The sequence below is a fragment of the Moschus berezovskii genome, chromosome 8 (assembly GCF_049115385.1).
Source record: "Moschus berezovskii isolate FMDL1 chromosome 8, NW_MosBer_1.0, whole genome shotgun sequence".
Classification (NCBI taxonomy): domain Eukaryota; kingdom Metazoa; phylum Chordata; class Mammalia; order Artiodactyla; family Moschidae; genus Moschus; species Moschus berezovskii.
The window spans coordinates 18650324-18664734 of record NC_142467.1 but is presented as its reverse complement, the minus strand read 5'-3'; positions in this window follow the sequence as shown (position 1 = coordinate 18664734).

The window sequence follows — 14411 nt, the reverse complement described above, 5'->3', positions numbered from 1 at the left end:
TGAACTCTGGAATCTTCCCAAATACAATAAGTCTTTCTTCCTCAACTATTAAAATAACATGATGTCATTCTTTTTGTTAGTACGAGGCCACCCATCTGGTTTAAACTCCTTCAGACATATATTGTAATAGGTCATTGACAGTATGCATGGTCAAAGAGGTGAAAGAGACCTAGAAATGACCGGATCAACCTCTTCTTTTGACTACTCGGTAAAGTACTGGACCCAGTTCAATGGCAAAATTGAAATTAGTGATTATTTCTTATACTTCCAATTGGAGTCAGCACTTTTCTCCTTAGAATACTCGCTTCCATTTCATAATGTGATATCAGTAGTTGATGGGAAAAATAATTTTTAAATAAGCACAGAAGAATTCATATTTATATCAACTCTCAACACCTTCTATTTCTCAAAATATCAGAACTTATAGAGGAGGATTCATTTGTCTGCCAAGCATCTATTTCCCCATCTTTTGATTTCTGCACCCTGATTTCTCTTAGATACATTTTCTACTAATTAGCTTCACACATTTGCTGACCCCATTCACAATCCCATTTGAGTCAGGACAGTTCATTAAGAATGTCATATGTCTGTTCACTACTGAGTCATGCTGCTATCCTAAAACAAATCAATCTAAAATAACTATTGGGCTTTTGCAGATATAACCTTAATGAAGTGCTCTCTTAATGCTATGGTTGTTGACAGGCCACAGTTAACATGCATTGCTTCTGGAAACCATCATGTGAGCAAAAGAGAAAACATCTGAAAATAGGACCTATCCAATGAAAGAGCATAGGAGTACACAGAAATAGGTAGGATAGGGGCACGGTTTTTGAAGAGTTGTCAAATTATATGAAAGTTCAAAGAGGTATTAATGTTGTTTAGATTCTAATTTATTACACATTTTTCTGGACTCTTGCAGTAATAAAATTCTACATCCGTTACATGTTAGATTGGCCCTTTCAAAGCACCATTTTTCAAAACAATGAGGTAAAAAATAAAGGTAAAAGTGCCTTTGGAGTGACTTGCATTTTTTTTCTTCTACCCCCATTGAATTCTTCGTATTAACATGTTTTTAAAGAATTAGTCTGAATTAGAGTTATTCTAAGATGGAGGTATTTGAGAACCAGATTAACTGCATGAGAAATGGAAGTAAAATCACACTGGATATTTTTTTAACATTCCAAATCTGTTTGAGGCTTCGAGAATCCAACATGAAGTTAATCCCATCTCACTACAAATGCGTGTATTCACAGAACAAAAAGCATTCCTATACTTATTGAGAAAAATAATGTTGAGTTGTGTACAAAACTAGTTTTAAATGCATCCAAGAAGATTTTCTTGTTCTTTCCTTTTTAGCAAATATCCATTCTTTATGTGCTTGAACTATGTTCTTTTTTGTTTCCCCGTTATTGACACAGTATGTACTAAGATTATAAAGGAGATAATTTAAGGGCAACTTCATACCTGAAAAGTTGAAATCATTGGTTTCCCCTTACAGAAGACTCCCTGGGGAACATAATACAGGGAATCATGGGCAATTTACTACTAGTTGTGATATGTATCTGTCTGATGTAAAAAATCAATGGTTTCTCTTTTTTAAAAAAATGGCCTCCCTGGGGAACAGAGAGTAGAAGGTCAGAACAGCTTCCTAGTTTGCATGCTTGGCTATTTGTTTTCCAATAGCAAACAATAGCTCTTCAAGCAATGACACTCTGGTCTCTGGTGTAGTGGATGCAACCCTGTGTTCTCTGGCACATCTACCACTGTGCTGCTATTATATACAGGTTCTTACTTGGAAGAGAGGTGAGGATTTTCAACATGCAATTACACCCGGTTCACCTGCCACGCTCTCAAACTTTTATGTGTGTGATACTCCTCTATGCTCCACCCCACCCTTACCTCAGAAAGGGAAAATCATTGTCACGTTTGTACACAACACTTAGGGCCTGATTTTTCTTTTTTCCTTGTACCGAGAATGTAGAAAATAAAGCAAGGCAGCATGGTAAGGCATTAGTGACCTATATGTTTTCCTGGGCCAAATAGTTTAATTTAGTGCCAAAGCATATTTGTAAACACTATCTCTAAAGGTGCTGGATGTGCATGTATGTGTTTGTGTGTGTGTGTACATGTAGGAAGAGGAAGGGGAAGGACTACATATGTTGAATAAAAAAAATGTAGGATTTATAATTGGCTTTTAAAAGATTTTGTTAACAACTTAAGTGTAATAGTGGGCAAACTGAAACATTTCAAAGATAGTTGGGACACTTAAGATAAATTATTGGGGCTTATTGCCAAAATACATCGCCTTTTTAGTAGAAATCAGAATCCTGGGGTTTTCCTTAAATTCCTTGCATTTAATAAAGCTAAATGGCTTTCACAGTAGAAAAGCAAGTCCAGTTCCTACAACCTTATTTGAGAAATAGGCAAGGAAAGTGTGGGAGTAGGATGCATATACCTCCTGTCTTATTGTTAACACTGAGATCCTCAAATTGCAAGAAGTTTCAAATTCTAAGAAATTAGGAAGAAAATTGAAATTCTATGAACATTTTCAATGAAATTTAATGTAATATTTGATAGCAATCACTAGGATGCTTTATTCTGCATTCATTTTACAATCTTTGCCTTGTTTTCAATGGCTGAGTAAAATTTTTCACTTATAATGATGATCAATATTATAGTATTCTATTTAGTTTGGGCATGCGAAAGTTAATGCTTCATAATGAAGTTAAGTAACATGTATTACACTGAATATTTTGAAGAAATTTAAATGACATGGGAAATCTGATAAAGACGAACAATTATACAGAAATACACTGTAAAATCATTAATCTCTAAGAAAGGTGAAACAATTTTCCTATTGTATGTAGGGACAAGATAAAAGTCTAAAAAATTAGTATTCTGCTCTGATAAATATTATTTAAAATTTCTTCCAAGTAATTTATTTATTTTTAAAAATTTTAATTGGAGGATAATTGCTTTAAATATTGTGCTGGTTTCTGGCATACATCAATATGAATCAGCCATAGGTATACATACGTCTCCTCCTCTAGAATATCCCTCCCACCTCCCACCCTTTGCCACCTCTGTGGGTTGTCATAGAGCACTGGGTTGAGCTCCCTGCATCACACAGCAAATTCCCTAACATAACTTTGTAAAAATTATCTTTAGGAATTGGCAAAACCATTATGTAAGAAACTGTAAAGGGGCCATAGGACACTAAGCATTTGCCAAAACTCATAAAATGTATAATTTAATGTATGGACATTTAAAAAATAATAATTTAGGAGGCTGAGGGATTCCAGGAAGAAATGCAGATTGTGACAGAAGAGTCTTAACTGTATTATAAAGGTGTGAAATAAACTCACTTAGGATGGTAGAAAAAAGATACTGATGTAAGTAACTGGAAATGAGGGAAGACTATACACGTAAACGCAAAAGGAACTGTCCCTAAGCTCTGCAGTTTAGCTGATGGCATGCTTTTCATGGGAGTATGAGTTAATAATTCTAATCTGTTATACATGTATACTGGAATTTGAATAAATAACTGGATTCTAGATGATGAGAGCCAGTTTTCTCACTATTGGAGTAGGAGATTACAGATGAGCAAGGGGAAGAGGCTACAATGTTTCATCTGGTAATGAATTAGAGTTGAATATATCAGTATAGGTTTATCAGAATGTTTTCTGGTTTATCTTCATACATAAATATTGTGTGTATATATATGTACTATATATTTTATATTTATATAACTATATATACGAGTTGACTCACTGGAAAAGACTGATGCTGGGAAGGATTGGGGGCGGGAGGAGTAAGGGACGACAGAGAATGAGATGGCTGGATGGCATCACCGACTCTATGGACATGAGTTTGAGTGAACTCGGAGTTGGTGATGGACAGGGAGGCCTGGTGTGCTGTGATTCCCGGGGTCGCAAAGAGTCGGACACGACTGAGCGACTGAACCGAACAGAACATAGATGACAATAGGTAATTATTAGTAGATACAATTAGTATTAGCAGATTATAATATAAAGTAGGTTAGTAGGTAACATATAAGTGGGTTTATATACTCACATATATGTCCTGCTCTACCAGCTAAGAGAGACTAGAAACAATGACACCCCAATAACAATAAGCACACACAAAATCTAGAGCCTGAGTTCTGATAGAACTAGAGTTCTGTTCTCTGTTCTACAGTCCATTCTCTATTCTAGAGTCTAGTCTCTATTCTAGAGCCCATTCTCCAATAAAAAGAACCAGGATTCCTTGAAAAATGACTAATTCTAAGTTGGAAAAGTATGAGCAACAAAATAAATATTGAGCTATAACCCAAAGTATAAAATAATAATCTATGAATCCATAATAATCATATAAAAATAAATGGGGAAAATAGATGCATTTTCTATAGAGAATAATACCAAATAATTTATATATTCTATTCTCAAGGAGGTGGAACTTGACTCCCTACTTCTTAGGTATGGGCTGGGCTGCAGAAAGTAGCTTGCTTATAAAGAAGCAGCAACAGAAGTGAGAAAGGAATAACTTCATAGTGGAAAAAAACCTGAAAAAATACTACCTCAGTCAAGTAGGTAATCAAAGGTAACATCAGTGGTGATAAATCATGTTGACTGTATCCTTTATATGATGAGAGAACCATTTTCTTCTGTGAGATTTTGATTAAAATCTAATAATTTTAGTTTAAGCACAAGAAGAATACCTGACAATTCATAATTGAAAGACATTATGAAAAATATTTCACCAGTACTTCTAAAAATTGTCAAGGTCATCAAAAACAAGGAAAATAAAATAGAAATTATGGATAACAATTCCATTTACCAATGCATCAAAATGAATAAAATATCTAGATAGAAAACTACTGAAGGAGGCAAAATACCCGTACTCAGAAACGTATAAGACACTGATAAAAGAAATTAAAGATGACACAAACAGAAAGATATACTGTATTCTTGGATTGGAAGAATCAATATTGTTAAAGTGACAGTACTAAGACAGTAAGGAGATCAAACAAATCAATCCTAAAGGAAATCAACCTGAATATCCATTAGAATGACTGATGCTGAAGCTGAAGCTTTAACACTTTGACCACCTAATGAGAAGAGATGGTTGTTGGAAAATACCTTGATTCTGGAAAAGATTGAGGGTAGGAGGAGAAGGGGGTGACAGAGGATGAGATTGTTGGATGGCATCACTGACTCAATGGACATGAGTTTGAGCAAACTCTGGGAAATATTGAAGGACAGGCATGCTGCAGTCCATGGGGTCACCAAGAGTTGAACCTGATTTAGCTACTGAACAACAACCACCCAAGCCAATCTACAGATTCAACATAATCTCTATTAAATTACCAATGGTGTTTTTCACAGAATTAGAACAAGTAATTTGAAATTTTATATAGAAACAAAAAAGACCCTAGAATAGACAAAATAATCTTAAGAGAGAAGAACAGAGCTGGAAAAAGCAGGCTCCCTGACTTCAGCTACATTAGCAAAAAAAAATCCACTGAATATGAGAAAATGTTTGTAAATGATATGACAGATATATACTTAAGTGGAATACTACTCAGCCAAAAAAATTGCCATTTGCAATAACATGGATGGACTTGGAAGATATTATACTAAGTGAAGTAAGTCAAACAGAGAAAGCCAAATACTATATGATATCACTTATATACTGTCTCTAAAAATACAAGCTAGTGAATATAACAGCAACAAAGAAAGAAGCACACTCACAGATCTAGAGAACAAACTAATGGTTACCAGTGGGAAGAAGGCTGAGGAGAAGTGCAGGGGTAGGAGAGTCAGTCACAAACTATTAAGTATAAAATAAACTACAAAGATATACTGTACTGCACAGGGAATATAGAAAATATATTATAATAACCATACATATAGCACAGCCTTTAAAACCTGTCAACCACTATATTGTACCTATGTAACATAATACTGCATAGTAAGTACACTTCAATAAAAAAGCAAGGAAATTTTGAGAAATCATCATACCTCAGAAGAGACATCATACCTCACCACAGACATGGTGACTCAATAAAATATGATATTCTGGAAAGAATTCTGAAACAGAAAACTAACTTCAGGTCTAAGTAGACTTTAGTTAATAATAATCTATCAATATTTGCTCAATAATCATGATAAATGTCCCATAGTATTACAAAATATTAATGATAGGGGAAATTGGATGTAGCTACTTGGGAAGTTGCACTGTCTTCACGAATTTCCTGTAAATCAAATGCCAATCTAAAATCTAAAAGTCATGTAAGAATTGACTTTATCGTGGAAAGAATAATAAACCCTTCACATATTTAAAGCTTTTTATACATGGCATCTATGACACTACTTTCTTTTACTCCCAACCCTCTTGTTTAGTATAAATAGAGCCTTCAGCAACCTGGTATTTGCCTTGCTTACTCCTGCATTTATTTGTTCATGTCATTCTTATCTGAGAAAATGTCCCAGTTTTTCTTCAAATGCCTAAACCTCCTTCAAAGGACACTTTAAATCCTACTTTTAGGAGATTTTCTGTATTCCTTTTCAGTGTTCTTACCCAAGAATGCACGGGGAACTTTTAATCCTTATCCCCAAATTTAGCATGGAATTACTTAAGTATTTACATTATTCATTATGTTTGTATATGTAACCCCAGCTCTCCAAAATATTAACATACTTTGTACTGTTAATGTCTCCCTTATTCTCTATAGCAAGTAAGGCAAACTATTTTTTGCTAGATATTTTACTGATTTTATAATGTAAACAGACAAATACATATGTCAGAAAGTAAATATTATTTTCTACCATGTTATTTTTATTTGCAGATAAAGGTAGGCTTTTAATGATAAATATTTTTAAAAATGTAATGTTAAAGGAAAAGAAAAGTGGATGAAAATAAAAAATAAGAGAAATACAGGAAAAATGTTTAGGAACAGTGGAACAAAAGACCAAAGAAAGATGATAGCAAATTTCAAGGAAATATTTGTCATCCATTTTTTTCTTTTAAAAAAGGGCAAAAACTGGTAATATTTACAGATAATAAGAAAAAGAATATATTTCACCCATTTTAAACATTACTAAATATTTGTGTTCTCCATTTGTTTGAACAGATATTTAGCATACTGTGACAGATTAAGTTCTTAAGACAACAAACTACTTTTCTTGCATTGCCTTATACTGAGTAGGAAAATTTTTAGAAAGAAAATTTCAAAACCAAACTTGGATCATGTGGCAAGTGGACACATTGTTTTTGATATCTGTTTTGAATTTCTTCTATATATAAAAATAAAATAGCTGGGCACATGATACTCAGATTATATTCCTAATTTTTCATGTGAACTTGGTATGGCCATGTGATGATGACATTCTGGCCAATGAAATATAAGTAGAAGATTTTATAGCCGCTTCCAGGAACTTTCCTCAAAAAAAGATAGTTTGTATCTGTTCTTTGTCACCTTTTGTCATTCTCACCAATGTTTATTTATTCAATTATTGTCCAAAGATCTACTATTAATTACATAAACTTGTTTTTTCAGTCCAAATTGTCAGCTGTTATTTCAGATTTTTAAATAAGAAATATATTAATTTTGATCAATATTGGAGAGTTTTAAAGAAGAAAGTAATTAAATAAAGAATATCTTGGAGATATAATCAATAAAGCAAAAATACTCACAAAATAGAAATATTTTGACTTCAAGAATTCTTAGTTGCACTGAAAATCTAGAGAAAAGTTGAAAATGATGTGTGAGGATCTGTTTGTGAAAGGTAGCATAGAAGTACAGCAGCAATTTAATATTTCCTTAAACTATTACTCAATTGAATACTTATTAGACATATGGTTTAAAAGACTTGGCTAATAATATGGTAGCTTATCAATACATAGAAATAAATAAGATCTACTTTATAAAGGAAGTGGGAATATATTTTAGTTTCATCAATTTTTTAAAAAGCTTAGATATGCATTATTATCTCTACTTACCAAAAGAAAAAGAGACACTGAAGTTCTTGGAAAGAAAAATAAACTTCTCTTTAGTCAATCAATTTGTAAAGATAGTTTGTCTCTGAGCTCTGAGATTATATTAGCCTGCTCCCAGTGAAGGAACTGTTGCCATCTTTGTTGGTGTTTTTGTTATTATTTGAATACAGGCATTCAAATGTATGGATGTGAGTTCAGTTCAGTTGCTCAGTCGTGTCCGACTCTTTGAGACCCCATGAATCACAGCAGGCCAGGCCTCCCTGTCCATCACCAACTCCCAGAGTTCACTCAAACTCATGTCCATCGAGTCGGTGATGCCATCCAGCCATCTCATTCTCTGTCGTCCCCGTCTCCTCCTGCCTTCAATCTTTCCCAGCATCAGAGTCTTTTCCAATGAGTCAGCTCCTTGTATCAGGTGTCCAAAGTATTGGTGTTTCAGCTTTAGCATCAGTCCTTCCAATGAATACCCAGGATTGATCTCCTTTAGAGAGTTGGACTACAAAGAAAGTTGAATGCCAAAGAATTGATGCTTTTGAACTGTGGTATTGGATAAGACTCTTGAGAATCCCTTGGACTGCAAGGAGATCCAACCAGTCCATCCTAAAGCAGCTCAGTCCTGGGTGTTCACTGGAAGGACTGATGTTGAAGCTGAAACTCCAATACTTTGGACACCTGATACAAAGAGCTGACTCATTGGAAAAGACCCTGATGCTGGGAAAGATTGAAGGCAGGAGGAGAAGGGGACAACAGAGGATGAGATGGTTGGATAGCATCACCAACTCGATAGACATGGGTTTGGGTAGACTCTGGGAGTTGGTGATGGACAGGGAGGCCTGGTGTGCTGCAGTTCATGGGGTCACAAAGAGTTGGACACGACTGAGCGACTGAACTGAACTGAATACATGCATACTTGGGGGAAAGAGTCCTTCAAAGAAGAAAATAAAGAAAAGGCCAATATTGTTTGTATTCAGTGGATAGATCAAGGAAAGTATGAGAAAGTTCACAGCACTTATTTTGAAAAGGCAGATTTTCTCCTTGTTATTTTTACATTAATTAATAGTCACTGGCATGTAGAAATAATAGCATTTCATTTCTACTCATAGTCAGTTATTCATTATTTTCAATTTCATTCTCTTATTACTAATGCATTGGGTTTCTTTTTATTATCTGAAACACAGATTTTTGAATTTAAAGAAATTTGTTAAATCAGATTATGAATATTTGGACACTAGGGCCATATGGTTTGGAAAGAAAAGGAATAAAAGATCTTGATTTAGTTGTTTATGGCTCTTATTTTAGTGAGGATTCTTGAACTGTTTGAATAAATTTAATGAAATGAATTTCATAGATACCAAGAACATCAAACTTTTAGAAATTATTTTACTTCTTGGCAAATTGTTGTTTCTTTAAAGTATTTCGAAAACCCAATAAAAGAGGCTCCTTCTCCATTAGTACATTCATAGACAACAATATTTGGATAGATTAAGTGAAATGAATCAGAAACACATGCATTATATTACTTTTCAAATAAACATGAGTTTAAAAATTATTGGGAAAGTGTGTTGCAAAATGGGTTATTCTAAGACCAAAACATTTAAAAAATGGATTAATACATTTCAGAAACTTGAAGGAGAAAAAAAGAAACAGAGAACTGCTTTGTAATTAGAGCAGAACAAAAGATATATTAATTTAGATACATTTTATTTTGTTTATTAGAGAATTCTCTGGCTTGGCTCAGTTAACAGTATTTTATGTAAATTAATTATTCCACAAATAAGTAATTGCGTTATTTTATATATGTGGAGGTTCAGATGGTAAAGAATCTGCCTGCAGTTTGGGAAACCTGGGTTTGTTCCCTAGGTTGGGAAGATCCTCTGGAGGAGGGCATATCAACTCACTCCAGTATTCCTGCCTGGAGAATCCTAAACAGAGGAGCCTGGTGGGCTACAGTCCATGAGGTCACAAAGAGTCAAACACGACTGAGTGACAAAGCACAACACAGCACAAGAGTCAAGTATGGAATTTTAAATGAAATAAGGAAATTGAATGCTAGTGAAATGAAATGATTTCCCTCTAAGATCATGATCAAAATGTGAATCCATGATCTCCTAATTCCCTAATGCCCATCTATATCCACCTCAAGCTCTAAATGAAGAGTTTTCAGAACTATAGATTTAAACCCACAGTGGTAGTCATCCAACTCAAATAGGGTTAGTGAGACCTAAAAGGGCTTCCCTGGTGGCTCAGAGGTTAAAGCATCTGCCTCCAATGCGGGAGACCCAGGTTCGATCCCTGGGTCGGGAAGATCGAAGATCCCCTAGGGAAGGAAACGGTAACTCACTCCAGTATTCTTGCCTGGAGAATCCCATGAACGGAGAATCCCACGGACGGAGAAGCCTGGTAGACTACAGTCCACAGGGTCACAAAGAGTCGGACACCACTGAGCGAACGGAACGAACGGAATGGAGACCTAAAAGAGTATGGGAATATGAAAGTTAAAAGGTAGGGAACAATTTTTAAATTCTTATCCATCCACTGGAGACAAAAATACAAAAAGAGCAGAAAGATGAGGGGAGGAAGGAGTTAGATTAGGAGATATTCAAATGCTTAGAGTTCCAAGGAGGCACATCATCTCACTCATTAGATGAGTCGTTCAGTTGTTTTCAAAACAGCACTAGAATTTTCCAAATATAGATTTGCCTTTGACCTTTATGTACTTTCAAATCAGATCATTTCAGTGTTGATTTTTATAATGGATGACCTCACATAGCAAAGCAACTCAAAACTTTCAGGGTGAGATATACCTAAGATTTCATCTATACCCCTAAATCATTTTTCATATGAACATCTTAAATATGATTTACCATTGAGCTTCTTTAGGGTGAAATGTAAGGAAAGTGTCATGCATTCTTTGGCAACAAATTAACACAACTTTAGGAATATCAAATTTGTCTAAAATTATTCAAATTTTGATTTTATTATAATTTACTACAATAATATAGTAAGTCTAAATGTGATGATTTTTCATGAAGCATGTAGATTTTAACTTGGGAGATATTCATTATTTTATCCTTTTGAAATTGGTCCAAGGAAATGAAATATATGGCATGATCTGCTTATTGATTTAGGAAATTTTGGTAATTTTGAATTCAATCTGATCCTTAAAATAATAAAAGTTATCAATGGATAACTTTTATCTATGAATAACTGTATTTTCAACTTATCTTTGATTTTTTTTTCCCATTAAATCACCATGTAAAGTGATTTGAACAATACTGTAGTCCACACCTTGATTTGTACTGAATAGAAGAAGACCTTATAGAGGTTAATTTCCTTATGAAGTTTCATAGGGTTAGTTAATAGCCAAACTGAGACTCAGCTGATCCCAAACTGCAGATTAACATGAACAGAAGGTTTAAAATTTGCAACCAATGGGAAACAATATGTTAGTAAGATTGCACTGCTGACATTTCCTACCAGATAGTGATTGTACTTATTGCTGTTACACAACTACTCATATGGGCAATTGATATCTGTGTGGTAAAAGATAAAATTTCCCATTTCAGAGGTATTTTAAATTTTAATCCTATACACTTTCTTGGTCATTGTTGAAGAATCAACTCCCTTTCACCTCCTTTGCAGAATCTTACCCCCTTTCCCACCAGGTAAAGTAATCCACTCTCTCCTATGTACTCCCGGATCATCTCATAATCATATAATTACACTTACCCACAGTACACTGTGTTGTGATTATCTAGTTGCATAACTATTCCCTTGTATAAAAAATGAGTTGTGGAAAGAAAGGTACTGGGACTTACTCATATTTATGCCCCTAATATTTGCTATAATACTTACTATGAGGTAATGGCAAAAGCATCTTTATAGATTTTTTTGACTATAAGTCTCTAGTCATCCTTTATACAGGACTTTCTCTTTGACATTAAATCTATCAGCAAATGAAATAGACTCTGTTGTAGATATATATATTGAGAATTTGATGACCTTGTTCCATCCCTCCTGCCACCTCCTACTAAAGTCACTATCAGATCTTCCTGAATTACTATAATTGCTTCCTGACTTCTTTCCATGATTCTGTACTTTCCTACCATGACCCCCCCTCCAAATCTACTTGTCCCAATCATCTATACTTAATACATCATTTCAGTGACCTTTGCTCTTCAGTTGAAAAATGTCAGGTAAAGTAATACCTGAAGTAAATTGGGAAGTAACAATAATACTTTGGAAATTGTATCTTTAGGGAAAAGAGGTGGAAATCAGTACTGGGTATGACTGCCTAAAACAAGTAAGCACAAGAGAGTTGAGGTCAGTGAAGGAATGGCTAGTTCTTCAGTAGACACGAAAGGAACAAAGTTTGTGGTCTTATGGACTTCAGCAGACTAGCTGCTGAAATACAGTCCAAATGGCAGGTGACAAATTCAACAGTAGCAAAAATTTCAATTGAACAAAATGACATGTGAAAAATATGAGATTAAGAGTATGATTCCAAGCTCAACTTCTCAGTTAAGTAAAGGGACCAAGGGCAAAAATCAGATAAAGGATTGCAACCTTTTCACTCATTCCAGACTGACTTATGGCAGTTGCCATCAACAAGAGAGACAGACGATGAAGCAAAAGGATGGGTGTGGTTAATGAAATTGGTGTCTTATCAAAAGCAAACTTATATGATGCCTATTGCACTGTTGAAGAAATACTGTGCCAAAGAAACAAGCTTTGATTCTTAAAATGCCTTGACTTTTTAAGATGCAAAACAATGCTTAGCCAATAGCTTCCATGAAAAGGAGGAAGTCTTTAAATTCAGCATACCCTTCAAGGAAGCCAGGCTCCCAACACCCACCTCTGATGAAGTCAAGGAGATGTCTCCAAAATGATAGAAACTAGAGCTATGGAAAACACTGGGGAAAGCAAATCTTTCCAGAGACCAAAATGAAAGCCTTTAAAGTGTTGGCCCTCTGGGGATCTGAATACTTTCTTCCTTCCCCTTATATTGCATAACTTCCCCTTAGAGGGATTTAATGTGATAATCTTGTCCTACCATGGTATATTACATCTGGTGACACATATTATTATATTTTATTTAGTATCAAAAGCTGTCACACAGAAGAGATATCTTGGATTTATGACCTGGGTGACATGTTGAGCATTTTAAGTGAGTGTATTATTTGTGAAGAGAGAGAGAAATATATATTTGGTGATCAGAAGGGCAGACAATAAGTGAATTTGACTAAATGACTACTATTCTCATTTACTCTTCCTGAGTTTATACAAAGGTGACATTTCCCACCCTCCCTTGCAGTTTGTGAGGTGAGGTCACATATTCCCTTTAGCATGAAACATGCTGTTTAGAAGAAAACAAAGGTCTGTTAATGATGGCTAGTAGATATTATAGAATATTCAAAGAGGATCTATAGACAAAATATTATATGTAATCAGATAACCAACTGGATAACTAACTTAAAAAATTAAAATGCAAAAATCAACAATATTTTATATGCTGATTAAAGTCAATTAGAAAACATCACAGAAAATAGATTCTTTTACTGTGGCAATAGAAACCATGAAGATATTAGGATTAAACCTAATTAAAAAATACCTCTATGGAGAAAATTATAAAATATAACAGAGTGGCATAAGACAAGATTTCATATATATTGACATAGAACACCTTTATGTACTGAAAGACTTAGTATGAATACATCAAGTTTCTGCAAAGTGATCAATAAATTAAATGCAATCACATTAGCAACAGTTTTTAATGAAGTCTGACAAACTTCAGAAAATCTACATAAGAACAAAGGATCAAAAATAGTCACGAAAATTTTGTAGGAGAATGAAGTCAGAACAGTTAACCAGTGAGGTACTGATTACTATGAAATTTTAATAATTAAATATTATATTTTCAGAGAAAGAAGCAAATAGAAATTTGAGAGTTCAGAAATATGCATTATTAGAAATACGTTAGAAATTATGTCAGACAGAGATGGTATCAAATAAAATCTATTAATATTAGTAACAATTTAGTAATTAGTTCTGGAAAAATTGATTATCCATACAGAGAATTTAATACCTACGCCATAAAAATGGTGATTGGTGGATTAAATAATGTGCTATTATGTTTTATAATAAGAATATATATATTTTGGTCTTATCCAAAGTTCTTGGACACAGAACTCCTAAAACCTTTGTAACATCTTGAGTAATAAGGGTCTTGGGAGCACCTTTTGTCATAGAATTTGCTCTTTTGTCCTCAGTTTCTGAGATAGCTCCATAGCAACAAAGGTGAAAGGAATGCCTTTTGTTATTCATAAAAATACAGTTTCAATCACATTTGAGTTTATGTTAATGAGCTGATTTTGCACAAGGCCCTAGATACTCACAGGAAGGGGGCTGCTTGC